At 41.7% G+C, this 19,137-nt stretch overlaps 2 pseudogenes; both read left to right on the forward strand.

Moving 5' to 3' along the window:
• The first annotated feature begins 7,728 nt into the window (after positions 1–7,728).
• On the forward strand, positions 7,729–8,627 carry LOC116097608 (annotated as a pseudogene).
• Positions 8,628–14,564: 5,937 nt separating this feature from the next.
• Positions 14,565–15,180, forward strand: LOC116097386 (annotated as a pseudogene).
• Positions 15,181–19,137: the final 3,957 nt, after the last annotated feature.

A 19,137-nucleotide genomic window follows, 5' to 3' on the forward strand; every position in this document is an offset into this window, starting at 1 on the left:
CACCACCACCACCACCACCACCATAAATTAAATAAATTTAGTGACACATGGAAAGTGAGATTCTATATGCAAAAAGAACCAGTCTTTTGAGCACCCAACATACACTTACCAAATCTTAATTGAGAAATCCTTTTTCTTTATACAAAGAGAAGAGTAGGAAGACTTCAAGCTATATCTACCAATATTATAACATTACAGATGAGAAGCCTGGGTACCATGGGAGTAATTGGGCTCCTGGCATTTATTGCACCAGTTAGACATCTGACTTATAGTTTTCACAGATCTTTTTCCTAGGGCACCTGCTTCCAAAGGAAATATCTCAAGCTGCTGAGAACAAGAGAGGACCTACACATCACAGACTCTTGCTTCTGGCTCTATGGCTATTTTAGCACCTTTCAAGCCATCAATTACCAATAGCTCTAAGGAGTTGGGGATGGGACTTCGTGCCCACCTCCACTCTCCATGATGAAATTTTGCCTGGCTTGAGGTTTCTCAAGTCTTATATGTGCTATCACAACTGCTGTGAGTTCATATGCTCAACTGCCCTGCAGTATGAGGGTTGTCAGATGTGGTAATCTATAAGCCTAATCCGAAGTCATTAAGAAATGGTTTAGCAGATGTCCATTTAGCTGAGTAACAGCAGTAGGTTATCCTCGAGGGCCTATAACCTGCTTAGCCACAAGTTCCTGGTCCCCCAGGTGGTGCAAGAAATGCGTTTCAACTGGTAAAGTGAGCCTTGAATCCAACAAGAAAAGAATTGGTGACTCCCATGATATTCCTGCCACCCCTGTAGCAGTGGGAGTGTCTCTCCAGGCTGATCACTGTTGTAGACTGCAGGGTTCACAGCTGGGTAAGACTAGTGATTCCTTTTAGCCTCTAGTGGCACACCTAGCATATTCCAGCATTAAAAAATCCAGTCAGTATGAATGAGGCCTCCAGCTTGATTTCTCTGTTTTATGCCTCAAGTGTGGTGTCTTCAGCAACTGGGTTTTACCATAAAGATCTGGAGGGTAACCAAGAGCAATGGCAATAGCCTGTAATGTTTGGGGGTCAGTGGGACCTTACTGAGCAATTATATTTTAATTTTAGATAAACAACACATCACTTTTTTACTTCCATGAAATATTTGTACATATAATGGCAAATTTTTTGTGAATCCAATAAGTGCCAAAATATGAAGTTCTCCCCTATGACAGTCAACTTCCGGCAAGTCATCAATGAGCGAAATGATTAGCACTGCCATAAATCAACATTAACTTCTTGGCCATTTGTCTACTGACATCATTGCTCCTCACGTAGGATCTGAGTAACTGCGATCAACACCTCTGATGGCATCAATAAGCATGGTAATGATCAGGAGAAATTTTATCACACTCTAAACAGCTGCAGAAAACCACACTTTCCAGAAAGACAATGCACAGGCCCATGTCCGAGAGACAGAAGTTCAAATCCCTCTCCTAAGAGCCACATGGCTGGATTACTTGAAGCATATTGTCTGATTCCCTTCCTTTGTCTTCTTATTTTACCTTCATAAAATAAGGGGCTATTAAGTTTTGTAATGATTAAATGTAATAAGGAAGAAAAACCTGGTCACTTCCCAGAATGTAGCTCGAGTTTTACAGATCATAATGGTTTGCTATGGATAAGCTATAATTCCCAATACACATTCCTTAAACATGTGAGCAAAGGCAGACTGATGAGAGTCTTGAATGCCAAAATGAGGGGACCCTTGCTATCTACAATTTAAAGCTACATCAGGCGACCTCCTCCCACGATCTTACTGACTTCGTTAGAAACTGTATGACATGTCATTTCCTAAAAGCTCAAGCATGCAGGTCAAATGGCCTCCTTTCTAAACACTCCTTCAGACCAATCTTGTTAAAGTGGACACTGAGTGGTGAAGCCCTTTCCATGATCCAGATTTGTGGAATATGAGAAATGGGCAAGTGCTAGAAGTGACCAGATCAAAAATCCAGGCACCAGCACAAACCTTTATCTGAAACCAACCCTTGTAAGAATCTATACAATGGACATAATAGCATGCAGACATGTAGATTCAACAGGTCAAACATGGTATCTGCTTGGAGGAATGACTCCATGTCTCCTTCTTCTTTAGAATTTCCCTGAAGTTCCATGACACACAGGCCCTTGCTGTGCGCTCACTCATACCCCAAGTGTTCAGAAGCTTACAACAAAAAAATAAAATGAAAAACTAGTTGTTCAGAAGAACGTTGTCTAGAAAATGTTTTGCATTTGTTTCTAACCAGAATACATCAGACAACTGACACTTGGGACTCAATCCTTACTCCATCTTACCCTTCACCATGCAGGCTGCAATGGTCACCAGCCCACAACTCACACCTTTGGAACTTGCAGATGTGTGTTATCTGCTCCCGCTGTTGGGTGAGCGTCACATGCTTCTTATCTTTTTATAACCACTTCTGGCTGTTATCTGGGCTCCTTGTAGTCCTTGTCTCTTGTACATGAGGAACAGTTTCCATCTTCTCCCCTGGTTATTAGAAAAGCAATATAATTATTCAACTGTAGCCTATAATCTCCTGCCAGAGACAGTTTTTAATTGGACCTTTTATTTTGTGGTAGTGTGTGTGTGTGTGTGTGCGTGCGTGCGTGCGTGCGAGAGAGAGAGAGAGAGAGAGAGAGAGAGAGAGAGAGAGAGAGAGAACTACCTGCAGAAGCTGGTTTTCTCCTTTCATTGCATAGGTCATGTTGCTAGGCTTGGAAAGAATTCCCCTATTCCCTGAGTCATCTTGCCATCCCCTAAAGCTTTTCCTTAAAGCTACATTGTTTTTCAATACTGGAAATTAAAGATAAGGTCCTACAATGCTGGTCAAATGCTCAGAACTCTAGACTATCCCTATCCTCTCGTCTTTTCTGTTTGTACAGATGGGGTCCTCCAAGTTTCCCAGGCTGACCTTAAACTCATTCTGTGGTCCAGGCAGGCCCTGAATTTGCAACCCTCCTGCTTTAGTTCCTAAGTAACTGGGATCAAAGGCTATGACACCAGATCCAAATTAAAGCTGTATTCTTATCCCATGACCAGAACTGAATACCAGTAAGGGCCTACACCACCTTTCTGCCACTAACAAGACACCTGAAGAGGATGATACTCTTGCCTTCAGAGTTATTGTTTTAATTGTAAGTCCTAAGTTTTTTGTTTTGTTTTGTGTGTGGGGGGGGTTAACCTTTACTCTTTTGTTTGTTGTTTGTTTGTTTGTTTTTCGAGACAGGGTTTCTCTGTGTAGCCCTGGCTGTCCTGGAACTCACTCTGTAGACCAGGCTGGCCTCAAACTCAGAAATCCACCTGCCTCTGCCTCCCAAATGCTGAGATTAAAGGTGTGTGCCACCACTGCCCAGCAACCTTTACTCTTATAATTTTTCCACCCTTACTATTCTGGTCCTGCTCTGTGTAGCTTTAGAGTACCTGATGTCACCAAGGCCCCATCTAGTCACAGGAGATCATAGGGTATTAGACAAAAGCAATGGACACAAAAGCAAGTAAAGTAAGTTTACATCCAGCATTTGCTGTTCACTGGCTGGATGACTCTGACAAGTCAATTAACTGCTCTAGACTTTAGAGTTCTCTGAGGAACATCTAGAAACATGTAGTCCCCATAACTTTATGCACTACACCTCCACTTCAATAACATCTACTCTCATAGCGATGGTATCCTGGATGTTTCTGCCCATCTAAGGGTGAACAGCCTTTGCTTTACTTCAATTTTTGCCAGATGACTCCTCAAATTCTTTCTTACTGGCTCTGTGTAACTTAGCTTAAAGACAGAAGAAATGATTTCTGTCATCTCTGAATTGTGGAAACAGAGTCACTAACCTAAGTAGAATTAGACCTATTTTCTATGTACTTAAAATATTATATATGCAAAATTTCCCTAGGTCATACAAATATAACATACTATATAAATGGTAAATTATATAGTTTTTAGATAGCTAATGAAATTATCTAGTGGGACCAGGCATAGCAACAAATGACTTTAATCCCAGCACTCAAGAGGGTCAAGGCAGGAGGATCTCTGAGTTTGAAGTCATTCTGGTCTACACAAGAGTTCCAGAACATTCAGAACTACACAGAAAGAACTCATTTCATTAATAATAATAATAATAATAATAATAATAATAATCCAGAATGGTTTTGTTTTCTTAAATAGTGAAGACAAAGAATGACAGAAGATATTAACTATAAGCCTCATTTTTATCCTCATTTTCTTCAGAGAAACCTCCTGATTTTTTATATATGTGTGCATTTACATATGTGCACATATACACACAGTATATACACTTTATACCAATATACACACTCAACCTGTTGTATTATGCTCATGGAAAGGCAAAAATAATTTCCAGATGAGACTTTAAAGAACCCCTCAGTCATACTTTTTCTCCACCGAGCCTGAGTTTCTTCCTCATTGTCATTTAGAAAAGAGCTGGTTCCTTATAGCAACAGAGCTCAGGGTTTCCAGGAAACTCCTTGAGGGTCCTGGCAGGAGCTATAAGATAGGAGTTACCTACAACTTGGGTCTAAATCCTTTCATTATCAGATGCCTACAGCCAGGGTGATAGCCAGCTCACCACTATGACAAGCAAAAAGTGGCCATAATTGTGAGTGACCACAAGCCACACCCAGCTGTGGACCAACAGCCTCCATCCCTACCCTCACCTCCATGCCAGTGAGTATAGACAGGAGGAGGCTGGGCTGCCTTTGAGTATGAACTAGTTTCATCTAGGACAGTGGTTCTCAATCTTCCCAATACTTTGACCCTTTAATACAGTTCATGTTGTGGTGATTCCCCAACCATAAAATAAATTATCTCATTGCCACTTCATAACTGTAATTTTGTCGCTGTGATGAGTCACCATATAAATATGTAATATGCAAAGGGGTGGAAACCCAGAGACTGAGAACCACTTATCTGTCCATGGCTTTGATACTACTTCACTTTTAAGGTGTATATGTCACAGGTTAAACCTTGAAGGATGGAGGATGACACTGTGTCACAGCCTCCTGTCCCACTGGACCACTCTGCAGCACATGAGGAGCCATCCCATCCATCCCCAGCACCAGCCTGCTGCAGTTCATTTCCTTATCATGGTGAAAGCAGTCGTTATGGAGAGGTTTCTACCCACTCATGACCACCATGAGGAAACAGGCAAGGTCTTCAGCACTCTCTGCCCAATCTTCTCGGCCGTTGTGACTCCCTTCACACTATATTCCTCTTCCCTGTCTGGTGTTAGAACTCCATCTTCACTCAACCTTTCACTTGTTTCTGCACCGAAAGTGCTGTTCTAAGCCCAGGCATGCTCTTCTCAGATCTTCACATGGCTGTCGACTTGGTTAATTACATTCACCCTACTTAGTGGATAGATAAAACCTTACAAAACCTTCAAAATATAATTTATAAAATGTTAATAGAAAAATAGTGTTTGCTCATTTGCAACATTTTTACCACGAATAACATCCAACGTTTTAACAATTGAGTAATTTAAGCCTTAACTTTTATTTATTTTTTATTTTTATAGTTTTTGAAATAATGTACATTTGACTTAGAAGAATGATTTATTTATCATACATGGGATAATGCTTTTTCCCCATAACACTGACTCCTTTTTGTGTGTGGTAATTTATTTGTTTGCTTATTTTGCGATAGGGTCTCTCAGTATAGACCAGACTGGCCTTGAACTCACAGAGATCCACCTGCTTCTACCTTCTAAGTTCTGGGATTAAAAGCATTGCCACCACCCTCAGCTTTTAAAGACACCATGTCAGTATACAGAGCTTTTATTTACTATAAAGAGCTTGCTGCTAGCTAAATTTCACACACATGCACACACACACACAACTCATATTATGATAAATAGTATGTTGTATCACTAGGTTGTATTGATAATTAGTATTTGCTAATTTTCTTAATCACAAGAGCTGAGATGCAGAGTCTCCCCATGTGTCCATCAATGTACAAATAGATAAGGAAAACATGATTATATAGACAGTTGGTCATTATTCAGCCACACGAAAAATGACCTCATCATTTGTAACAAAATACAGGGTACTAGGGGCAGAGTTTAAACCAGGCACAGAGAGACAAATACCACATTTCTCTCTCTGCTATGTAGAACAACAATAACAACAATAAAAAGAATTCAAAGTAAAAGAAGCTAGAATAGTCATAAGTAGAGGCTAGGAAGAGAAGAGAGGAGATCTAGAGGGAGGTAGATACAGAGTGGTAAACACAGTTGGATGGGAGGAAGGAGCCACAAAGCTCTACTGTGAAGGCTCACAATAACCTATTACATGCACAGGAAGTACTTATGAAGAGCCAGATGGGTATAATTGAAAGACTACAAACCCAGAAACAAGGAAATCCATTACCTTGTTTTGACTACATTGCACCTGTGTATACAAGTATGAACATATCACATTATGCCTCATAGAATTATTAAGCAGAAAACAATTTAGTGACTGTAAAGAAACCATTGCTAATTCCTAATGCATAGATAAGTAGTCACATAGATAAATGGTTACAAGAGCACAACTCCAGTTAAGTATCCATAGGTCTCTCTCAACTAGGAGTAGGTACACAAATGAAATACTGCTGACTTGGATGGAACACAACAACTATCAGGTCATGACTGACATTCAGATCAGAATAAGAAGGGAGTAAGTGACTGGACACTGTCTTCAGTTTCCTGATAAACAATTCATTACATAGTTTACTCAACTGAAGTATGTAGTCCAATAGGTTTTAGTATGTTCATGGATAGATGCAAGTATACAGTGCAGCCACTGTGAGAATCCCCTAAAACTAAAAATAGATCTATCATATGGCCCAGCTATACTACTCCTTGGCAGATGCCCAAAGGACTGAACATCCAACTCCATCGACACTTGCTCAGCCATGATTATTGCCACTCCTTTCACAATAGCTAAGAAACAACCAAATGTCTTTCAATTGCTTACTAGATTATGAAAGCATGCTACACATACATACACAATGAAATTCTATTCAACTGTAAAGGAAAATAAAATCATGAAATTTTCAGGTAAAAAAAATGGAACTAGAAAATGTTATACACATCAAGGTTACCCAGATTCGGATAAATACCACATCTATCTTATTTGTGGACTCTGGCTCTGGCTTCTTAGAAATAGCATTTAATGCAGAAGAACCACATAAACCAAAAATGTAACAAGGGATTATAGGAGGGAAGAGGGGAAGGATCTCTAGAACAGGGATAGTAGGACACAGGCACTATGAAGAGGAACATGGGAAAAATGAGGGGTGATAATTAACTGGGAATGGGGATGGAAGGGCAATACAAAGCCAGCAAGAGGAGAGAGATACCCAAAAAAGAAAAGTCTTGGGGAAAAAGGAAAATCATTACTCAAAGAAAAGTAATGATTCTAAAGTCCCATACCAACAGGAAGTGACTCGGCTAACTCCCAGGACAAAGATGCCGATAAAGGAGGAACATCAGAGAAGTCAGTCAGTTCACAAAACCTTTGCTTTCATGCTTGGAGAGACAGGAGGAGGAGGAGGGGGGGGGAGGAGGAGGAGGAGGAGGAAGAAGAAGAAGGGGAGGAGGAAGAAGAAGGGGAGGAGGAAGAAGAAGGGGAGGAGGAAGAAGAAGGGGAGGAGGAAGAGGTAGAAGAGGAAGAAGAGGAGGAAGAAAAAGAGGAGGAGGAAGAAGAGGAGGAGGTGGAGAAGAAAGGGAAAAGGAGGGAAGGGGAAAGGGGAGGGAGAAAAGAAGGAGGAGGAAGAGAAAACACCTGCGCAAACCACTACAGGCATATTTGTGTCAGAAATGGTTCTCAACCCTAAAACCAAAAGAACTGAAGAGGCTTCGCTCAGGGTGAACTCTCCAGTGTCCTGAAAGGTCTCAAGGATGAAGCCAATGGTCGCTTTGCTGGAGGAGAACAAGAAAAGGCAATATGGATCTGCATGCAAATCCTGAAACAAGCTCCTTTGGCTTATGAGCCATTCTCTGTCTATACATGCCATGGAATATGAGGACCAAGGTGGCATGGAGAAATCATTGTAGTAGTAGTTGATTGCTGCACACTTAAATTCCAGTGACACAGAAGAATGGATTAGGTTGGCAGAAATGTCTCTGGAACAAGAAATTAAGCAGGCTATTTTTTCCTATACCAATGTTCTTAAATATGAACCTACTAACACCAGCTACTTGAGGGAGGGGTCAAACATTTATGAGCAGATGGATGATCATAAAATGGCCATAGATGGTTATAAGCATATTTTAAATCTTTGTCTCCATCTGATGGAAAACATTTTATGCAGTTGGTTACAGATATAGCCAAGAGTGTAAAGCCATGATACAAAGCCAATGATAGTACTTTAACTATAACATAATTGAAGAAAATTTCTCAAAGCACCAAGGCCTAGTCTCCATGAAAGACATTAACACAACAGCTGAATTATATATTTCCAGCAAGCAGTATAGCAAAACTTTGGAGGTAATTGCAGATTTTTTTTCCTGCAATTATCCTAGAAAATGAAACTTTAGAAGAAGCCACTTCAGAAGAAAATAAAGGTTGTAGTTACCTCCAGAAGTACAGGAGAAGAGGGGGGGCATAAAGAAAGGAGAGAGGACCTACAATTGTCTCTTTAAAATGTCCAGCTGGGCAGGTGCACAAGAAAAAGAGAAACAGGAAAAGAAACTGTACCAACTAACAATGTCTTATTACTATATAATTTTACTGCTTACATTTATGGCTTTGTATGGTTCCTTGGCATCTGTTGATGAAAGGGTCTACAGATTAGGAAAGCCAGGGCGTAGTTGGCAGTAATGCTGAACACAGTGATGCCTACTGTTCGCAGTTAGTGAATCTTCTCAATCTTGTGTTGGGAAGTTAAGGTAAAAACATTCATTGATGTGGTTTTCATCCCTAGAAATTCTTTGACAGTCATGTCTTCTCTTTTCCCGTGTAATTTTATCAAGTGACAGATACATTTTTTAGAGAAAGCATCAAGAAAAATATTCTCACTGTAAGGAAAAAAGTCCATTCTTTAATTTGGAGATTCAAAAAGCATCAGGATTAAAGAAGAGATAAATCTTTGGAAGAAAAAAATTAGAGGCTTAAGAATTGAGGTTCCCAGCAAGTTAGCGGCTTGATGGGAAGGGAAAAGATGGGAGAATGTGGTTTCTTACTGTAGGAGACTGGGAAAAGTCCTGGATATGGGACTTCTGACTCTAGTCAGAAGCAGGAAGATATAGGTGTGACTAAGCTCATAACTGATCCTGACACCAGGGCTTTTAGCTATCCTGGACTGAGCTACGTGAAAGACGGAGGTCTGCAGAAGCCCATCTTCCACGCACACAAACACATTCACTCTTACACACACACTATAACATGCATACTCACACATACATACGCCCAAACTCACTAACACATATCAATACGCTCTCATGAACACACACACAACAGCATACATTCACACTTTCACATGCTCACACTCACTGTCACTCACATGCTGGCACACACTTGCCCTTAGTCACAAACACCCAGTCACATCACCATACTCACACTCACACACACTAACAGCCCCCCCACACACACACTATCATTAACACACTCACTTCCAACAGACATACACATATACTCTCACACATACAACCCCTCACACACACTAGGATGCACTATGGACTCAGAAAACTCACAAGACACCTGTACACACTCTCAACAAAACACACTTACACAGGCACACCCAGATACATTTTCACAAGCACTTATACATGCTCACATACTCTTGCAAACTTATATAGTACACACATGGATACACATGGTATTTCCAAATCTATATATTTTTAACAATTCCACTTTCTCACTCACTGGGACCCCTCTTACTCCACTTGTCCTATCTGTGGTGTTCCCTCCTCTCTCTCTCTCTCTCTCTCTCTCTCTCTCTCTCTCTCTCTCTCTCTCTCTCTTTCTCTCTCTCTCTCTCTATCTCTATCTTTCTCTCTCTCTCCACCTTTCTCCTTCAGCTCTCTGCCTACTCATCAGAGTGAGTCTTCCTCGCCATCTTTGACAAACGCCTTAGGCTTTCCTTGTGCTCACCCTCCTTGTCTCTTCCTGTATTTCTGAAACACTTACCTGATACTATTACTACATCTTGATTCTCTGTATTCAGAGAGTCATGCTTTCTTGTTCCTGCTCTTGTGATTTCAGTGTTTTCTTCACTGCCATGTGTCTAGGGTTAGAAGAGTAGCTGGATTCTTACATACAAGGAATGAAAGAGTGAATGAGTGGTGAATGAATCTCAATGCCTCTTTCCTGACAGCTGTGAAAGCCTCCATGGAAACCAGTCATTCCCTAAGAGAGAGTGAAGAAAAGAACACTAAAGGCATCAAGGAGAACAGTATCTGTTATCTTTACTCTGATTTGAGTCATAACTAGTCTGTACAAGTTAGCAGAAAGAAGACTGGAGAATCGCAGTACTTGGGAGGCAGAGGCAGGCAGATTTCTGAGTTCCAGGTCAGCCTGGTCTACAGAGTGAGTTCCAGGATAGCCAGAGCTATTCAGAGAAACCCTGTCTCAAAAACAAAACAAAACAAAACAAAACAAAACAAAACAAAACAAACAAAAATTACACCTGATATATACCTAAGTTTGGGGGCATGAAAGATCCACCTAATACCAACCCTTAAACATTTAATGTTATATGTGTATTTAATTACACTCTCATAAATTTATTTTTTAAATTTTCATACAATATGTTTTGATCATATTTCCCCTCTTAAGTTTTAAATAGATGTATGTATATATGTATTCAACTGGATCCTTTTGCCATACACTATATCTTTGCATATCTCCAGGCCACTATGTATAAATTAATTCCCTATTTGTACTGGCTCTAGAGCATTTTGTTTGTATGAGTCAAACCCCAATTGGCTTTAGATTATTTCTGTTTGTGTTTTAACTATGTCCAAAGAACATCTCGGTAAACACCTTGACTCACACAAAAACAGAATTGCTCAGCCAATTGAATGTTCCTCACCAAGCAGCCCTGGCTAGCTGGGAACTTGCTATGTGGAGCAGTGTGGCCTCTGCCTCTTGCATGCTAGGCTTATAGACATGCACCAGTAGACCTGGCTAGAAGTGGTTTGTTTAACGTGAGGTGAGAGTATGTCATCACACTCATGAATAAGAGGTAACTGAGATAAAGAGCTGGAACAGCAGAAGAGAGACAGATCAGTTCCCAAGCAGACCTTAGAGAAAGGGAAGGATCTCAGTCCACACTGTCAGAATAGGAATTCACCGCCTGTCTGGGCAGTCAGGGAGAGTCTTGGCCACTGAAAGCACGCAGAAAAGACTCATGGGCTCATATGTCTGTGCTGACAAAGCAGACAAATCCCTTGCCAGTCTCTTTTCTCTTAGAATAAGATGTGACTAGGCTGTAATTTCAATCATGACTTTTAACATTTTTTTTATTTATTTTCGGTGTGTGTGTGTGTGTGTGTGTGTGTGTGTGTGTGTGTGTGTATACCTGCACGTGTACATGCCATGTCCTGTGTACAGAGGTCAGAAAACAACTTTGTAGAGTTGCTCCTTTTCCTTTCACATTTATCTGAGCTTCAGGTAAAATGCCTTTACCTGCTGAGCCATCCTTTTAGACCTAAATAAAGAGATTTTTGTTGTGTGTTTTCTGCAGAAGCATTCCGTGATTAGATATCAAGAAGTGCCCAAATGGTTGGCTTTCTGGGAGGCGAAGGGCAAACAAAGCATCAAGAGCAGAGAGAGTGAATATGGAGTGGCTGAATGGCCTGAGGTCTGGGCTGACAAAGCTGCCCTGAAGGAGCTGAGCCAGCAGGAGCTCAGAGTCTGAGAAGCAAAGAGAAGAGAGCACAGCCTGCAGGAGCTCAGAGTCTGAGAAGCAAAGAGGAGCAAGCACAGCCTGCAGGCTCAGTTTTCGGCACTTGGGAGGAAGGAAGGTAGTTTGAAACTAGCATAAGCTATGCACTGAGACCCTGTTGGAAAGGAGGTTGCAGGCTGGAAGAAAAGAGAGTTCAGTCCTCCCAAAAGGAAAAAAAAGAGCAAGTGGGTCTAGAGAGCTAGATAGATAGGCCAGTGGGTAGGAGGAATTGCTTCAAAAGCTTGCAGACCTGAGTTCAAAGACCCAGGATCCATGCTTTTAGAAAAAAAAAAATCCAAGTGTGTGTGTGTGACCCCAGCAATGTGAGAGACAAGGAGAGAGGAATCCCTGGAGTTTGCAGGCTTCCCATCTAGGCCTTGGTTTAGTGAGAGAGCCCATCTTAGAGGGATACAGTACAGAATAATGAAGCAGGGCACCCAATGTCCTTCCTTAGCTTCTGCTCTCTCTCTCTCTCTCTCTCTCTCTCTCTCTCTCTCTCTCTCTCTCTCTCTCTCTCTCTCTCTCACACACACACACACACACACACACACACACACCCCACGGGGAGTTAGGAAATGAGAGAGAGTCAAAGAGAGCACACTATGTTCAGCACATTATCTTTAAAGGGTAAGAGTCTAGGAATTTTCTGCTCTGTAGGCTATATGTGTCCTCTGTAAAAGGCTTTTCTGCAGTAGCAAAAGCCACCTTAGGCAATACCCAAGTAAATGAACAGGACAGGATCCTGCTGAAATTTCAATGGAGACATTTAATTAGAATTTTATATAGTTTTCACTGACATGAAATGACCCCCTTATCTATCTATTTATTTATTTATTTACCCATTAAAAATGTAATAAGCTTGCTTAGTTTGCAGGTTATTGCAAAGACAGGTATTGGACCAATTGATGTTCCCCCTCCCTATTTTAAACCCCTGCTTTAAATTTGCACCTAAAAAACAACATTTCAGCCTAAGGAAAGGTTTTCTGTAGCTACAAAGCTCTTTACACCATAAAGAAAAGTTTCACAAGGGGCTCATTCTTGTTCCCTGAGCCAAACTGTGTTAAACTCCATCTTTAAAGGTGGCCTTTGCCTCTAGTTAGGAGTGCTTCTTCCAGAATAAAGTGGCTCCACACTTAAGAGAGAAACTTGAGGCTTAAGATGCCTCTTAAGACAGGAACGTTGTTTGTCCTTTATATAATGGGCGCTTTCCCTTCACCCATCTCTTCCCACGAGGATTTTTTAAAAATATATTGGCATCTGGTCTTAGTAAAGGTTGCTAAACGTGGTGTTCTGGGAGGCATCAGAGGCATGGCCAGCCTTTGAGAAATCTAGACTTAATTCTGTGTTCTTTCTAGGAGAGCTGCTCAGCCCTTCTTGGGCTAGAAGTCAGGCTTAGACGGTTAGAACCTAGAAACTCGTGCTCTTTATGACAGGTCAACTACATCTGTTAAAAGCCAGTAAGTTTACATAGCTTATGCCATAGATTTCCTTTATTACTGATGCATTAGCCCTATAGAATAATGGAACCTTTACAATCAAAGAGAACTCATAAATAATTTTGTCCAATGGCCATGCATCAGAGTTCTAGATTAGTATAGATTCCCGGACTGAATCCAAAACTCACTGTAGACTGGATGATTTAGAAAGAGCATCTAATTACTGGCAGAGTCTGTCTGCGTAGGACCTGTTCTCTCAAACATGATACCTTCTTACTGTGTCCTGTGATAGCAGAAGGGAGGATCAAGGCTCCTGGACCAGGATGCTGCCTGGGGCTTGCTTACCACACAGCAGTCTAGGAAAACCAATGGGCCCAGGCCAGTAAGAAACCCTGCCTCAAGAAATAACAGGGTGGAGGCCACACACATGTGCATACACACCCTCACATGTACATTCTCCCGTATAAACACGTACACACATGCACACACCCATGTGTATATCTTAACTTTCAAAAAGTGATCATAGACAAGTGTCTCTCCCAGATGAAGTAAGGAACTCATTCCAGGTTCCCAGGATCACCCTTTCCATGTCAAATTTTCAGACAGCACATATTGCACCAACGAACCACTTCATCACAGCCCATCTCATAAATTTACATAGACCTTTTCAAAAATGAGAGGGAAAATACGTACCTCACACAAAAAAGGTTTAAGCGTCATCAAATATTGATCACCATCATCATCATTTTGGTTTTTTGAGACAGGATTGCTCTGGGTCCTGGAACTCACTCTGAGTACCAGACTGGCCTCAAACTCACCAGAGACTCACCTGCTGGGATTAAAGGTGTGTGCCACCACCATCTGGCTAAGTATTGCATTTTTTAAAAGTTTACAAATTCACCAGAGCTTTGGCAAAGAAGCCTCCGGAGTCCCGCAGGCCTGCCTTCCCCTCACCAGGAGACCCCCTGCGCCGCGGACTGTGAGCAGTGAGCGCCGCCCCCGCCCCCTCCCCCCGCAGGACGCGTTCCCGGCGGGCCCCGCGCGGCCAGGGCCCCACCCCACCCCCGTGCCCACACTCCACCCCTATCCCCGGCGGAGCTGCAGGCACCTCCTCCCCTCGGATGTGGCTGAACTGAAGCGCACAGGCAGGAAGACTTTGCCGGATCCGAAGCCCTGAGCATCTGAACGGTGAACTCTTCAAGTCTCCGATTAAATTTTAAAAATGACCTCCAATAAAACTACATTGCAAAAAAACGGGAAAGAAACAAAATGGAAAGAGTAAAAAAAGTTGAAGAGGCAGAGCCTGAAGAATTTGTGATAGAAAAAGGACTTGGCCGTCGTGAAGTGAATGGGAAGGTGGAGTATTTCCTGAAGTGGAAGGAGTTCACAGAGGCTGATAATAGTCGGGAACCAGAAGAAAATTTAGATAGTCCAGAATTAATTGAAGCATTTCTTAATTCTCTAAAAGCTTGTAAAGATAATGATGGTACAAAAAGGAAATCTTTATCTGACAGTGAATCTGACGATAGCAAATCGAAGAAGAGAGGTGCTGCTGACAAACCAAGGGGCTTTGCCAGTGGCCTTGATCTTGAACGAATAATTGGTGCCACAGACAGCAGTGGAGAATGAATGTTTCTCATGAAATGGAAGGACTCACATGAGGCTGGCTTGAAGTGTCCTCAGATTGTCACTGCCTTCTAGAGGAGATGCTGACTTGGCAGTCTTGGATCAATCTTTTCAGTATTTGGGTTCTGGTTCAATGAGGCAGAAAAGTAACTTTGTAGTATCAGAATGTCATCCAACTGTATATTTACTTTATTGTAAATAATGGTGAACAGTGGTCAATAGTTTTATATTCCTTTAAAAAAAATCACCAAAGGGATACTTCTAAACTTAGACCACCATGGGTTTCAGTTTTCAGTTCTTCCTGTTTAGGGGACCTAACTAGCCCTTGTCCTGTGATTTCCAGTTTGGGGCTGCTGGGGAATTTTATTTTCATTATCCCATTCTTGCCCCCATTTTCTTTCTCCCTCTTATTCGCATTTGTTTATGTTTGTCTCTTTATTCTTAATTGAAATCAAAGTACATGTGTGTTAAGAAATGGAGAGGCCTTTTGGGGGGGTGTCGATGAAAAAAAGTTAGTTTTTTTCTAACTTTTGATAAAAGCCGAATGTTCAAATTATAATTAAAATGTTTACCCCAAACGTGGATGGCTAGATCAACAATGTAGCCCAGCTCAGGCAGCTTTTGATAAGTTAAAAAGAGCCATGCTAGCTTTTCACCCCAACCCCAGTAAAATGCTACAGTGTCCAGAAAGCAAGCCTACCCCACTTTTAGTTCAGATCAGATAAGCAAATAAACTGAGCATGCCCAGGACAGCCAAATTTTGTTCACAGTATCACAAGAAAACGGAGGTTGTCCATCAGCTGGAGGACATGAAACTCAGTATTTCTGAAATCAATCATTCTGATCCTACACTTGGAGAAGTGTCACTCTCTGTCATGCAGGTGACATCATCACATCTTGATCAATCCCAGGCATCAACCAAAGCATTTCAGAAGATTAAAATGGAGGTAGAAGCCAGGAAGCCTCTGTGCCTCATTTCTCTGAAGACCCTTGTATATACCCTTTTTGAACCCCTAAAAAACACTTGTCATGCAAGTCATGGTGTCCTGAGTGAAAAAAGTCATCTCTCATCAGAAAGGGTATCATTTTAGAAAGTTTCCATAGCCTTTGGACGACGACTATCTGGCACATTCTCTTTGTCACCTTTGTTCAACCACCCACCCCCACCCACCCCCCCCATATAGTAGCATAGAGAAATAACTTTTAATTACAGTTCTGGAATGCCCAGACTACTGGCTAGGTCATTTTGGATTTTTGTTGTTTTTTGGTTTTGTTTTTTGTCAAAGTGATAAAAACTCAAATCATCTGAGAATTGGAAACCTTAAATGAGACAATGCCCCCAATCAAATTGGCTGTGAACTATTTTCTTAATTGATGATTAATTTGGATGGGCCTAGCCCAGTGTGGGCAGATCAGTCCCTGAGCCCTGAGTCCCTGAGTCCCTGAGATCCTGGGGTCTATGAGAAAGCTAACTGATCACACCAGTTCAGTAAACAATGTTCCTCTGTGGCCTTCACTTCAGTTCCTGCCTCCAGATGTAGACTCTGCTTACCTCAGTGAGTAGTGACTTGGTTGGAATCACAAGATGGAATAATCTATTCCTCCCCAAGATGATTTTGGCCTTGGTGTTTTTTGTCAGCAATAGAAACCAAACTAAGATAGCCAGTGAGCAGACCTTCCCATGGCCTCCCATCTCTAAAGGAGACACCTGACCAAAAAGTAAATAATTTTGCATTTCTTTATAGTACACAATGTACTTGGGTATTATGGACAGCAGAACATGCATGTCATCTGGGGAGCTTTAAATACTACTATGCCTTCAGTCATTGCCTAGAGACCTGGGGAAGTCTGGGTACTGTGTCTGTGCTGTGTATTCACTTATACCCCACCCCTTTCAAGTAGTTCTGATGGACAACCTAGCTAAGAACCATGGCCCTTTAGGGATGCCCAGACTCCATACCTTATGTTGCCACTGTTAGATTTATTTGTTGCAGCCTCATAATTAACTTAGCCAAATAATTTTTGCTCTGTATCAAAGGGTCCACGGTCACTACCATGGACTGTTGTTTTAAAGTAACCTTTAGGTCTACACACCATTGCTGAGTCTGTGTGGTGTCCTGAGTTCCTCTGATGGTAGTCAAGTGCTTCAAAAGAAAAATGTCTAGGTCTGTGGTGTCACTTGGTGACAGCATGTTGCTTAGTATGCACAAAACACTCAATAAATTCAGTCCTAGAACCACTAGAAAGAAGGGGTGAGGTGAGGGAAGGGGACAAAAGAAAGGGTAAGGAGGAGGGAAGAAGGTTTAACTTGATTGTTTTGGAAAGCATTTGGGAGGTCCGGTACCTAAGAAACACTTCCCAGAATCACTGTAAGTACCTTTAAAATCGATTATCAGTTATATGGGAGAAAAAAACACAGTCAAGGCTCATTTCCAAATATTAAAGGATTGAGGAATATTTTCTCCCTAAAAAATTAAAAATAGTTGGGATTTGGGAATGGTTAAGGTGCGTGCGTGTGTGCATGCGTGCGTGCGTGCGTGCGTGTGTGCTCACACGCAGGAGTACATGCACATGTGCATGCATGAATGTGGAGGGAAATCCAGTGTGTTGTTGGTTAGGAGGTTTTTATACAGAGGTTTTCACTGGTCCCTAGGCCTTTCCAGGGAACCCTAGAGATCAATGTGTCTCTCTCTATAAGTCCTGAGGTAGCAAGCCTCCCCAACCTTGCATATCTTGTCACATGGATGCTGGGATTTGAATCCAGTTCTTCATGGTCTCATAGCCAGCACTTTCCCAGCTGAGTGTTCTTCCTAGCCTCTAAATCAGTGGTTCTCAACATGGGGGTCATGATCCCTTAGGGCTGCATAGCAGATATTTACCATTCATAACAGTAGCCTCATCACAGTTATAAGTAGCAACAAAATAATTGTATGATTGGGGGCCGCCACAACATGAGGAACTGTATTACAGAGTCTCAGTATTAGGAAGGTTGTAAACCACGGCTCCAACTCTTTAATTTTTAATGTTCAAATATGCTTCTATCTACTTGCCAAAATAGCTATGCATGAGGACAGTTAACTCCCAAACAATGAATCTTATAACTCACATTGAAGCTAGAGTCAAGTGTTCCATTTCACTACGAAGTTAGTGTAGAAAGTAATGCTTCAGTTACTTAATGAAAACTGCAATATTGTAAGCAGATAATGAATGAGTGTCCTATGGTAAGAGAAAAGAACTCAGTATAGGGCTTCAACTCAGTTTTCACAAGTAACTAAGTGACTTTGAGAAAATGGTTTTCCTTTCAGGACCTCTTTGTTCTCATCTGCAAAGTCAAGGTAATGATACTGAGGTTACAGGAACAATGTGTCCTTTGGGAAGTTAAGGAGCAGTGTGTAAGAACTGCCCAGCACATAGAAGGAGCTCAATAAATCCTGTGAGGGGAAAACTAGCCCAGCGACTGGGTAAAGGAGGCACTCAACATAAAAACCAGTTGTTCCTTAAGTACCTTTATCTGCAATAGTTTCTCACATTATCATTCAGTTCTAATCTAAACCTATAATGAACTAAGAGGGTAAACCAGATTAAAAGAAATAGAAACTCAAATGAACATACAAAATTATACGCAAGAAGAAAACTTTAAGACCACTTGAGTGTTGGCAAAATAGAATTTATCTAACAGAACTCAAAACCCAGCCAACAGAAGTCACACACACCTTCCCCTTTCTCTTCCTAGCTGTGCCCTTTGGAGCTCCCGTCTACTGGCACCTGAATCCGAGGACTTAGAAACCTCTGATTCCACACCTCTGGCATCTGCACAGGCTGGGGTCGGTTCTCTCACCAAAAAGCACATGGAGAGCTCCTTGGCTGGCAGGTTTTGATGCCCACACTGAGAACTGTTAGACAGTTAGCAACTGCAAACAGTGATAGGACTCCCATTCTATCTCTTTACATTCATCGGCTAGAACTCCCTTGGAGATAGCATTTCTTCAGTCTATGTTATAACCCGCTAACCCTACGGTGTGCCCAGGGACGAATGCAAGCAGAATGTGGTGCTTGGGTCCTCCAGCCATGATAGGTATGTGATGTTACTACAAACTGACGGATTTGAGCAAATCTTTCATGATTCTGGCTGCCATTAAAATCAGATTCCTCCCATGTTCCTAAAGCAG

This window comes from Mastomys coucha, unplaced genomic scaffold (genome assembly GCF_008632895.1).
Source record: "Mastomys coucha isolate ucsf_1 unplaced genomic scaffold, UCSF_Mcou_1 pScaffold19, whole genome shotgun sequence".
Classification (NCBI taxonomy): domain Eukaryota; kingdom Metazoa; phylum Chordata; class Mammalia; order Rodentia; family Muridae; genus Mastomys; species Mastomys coucha.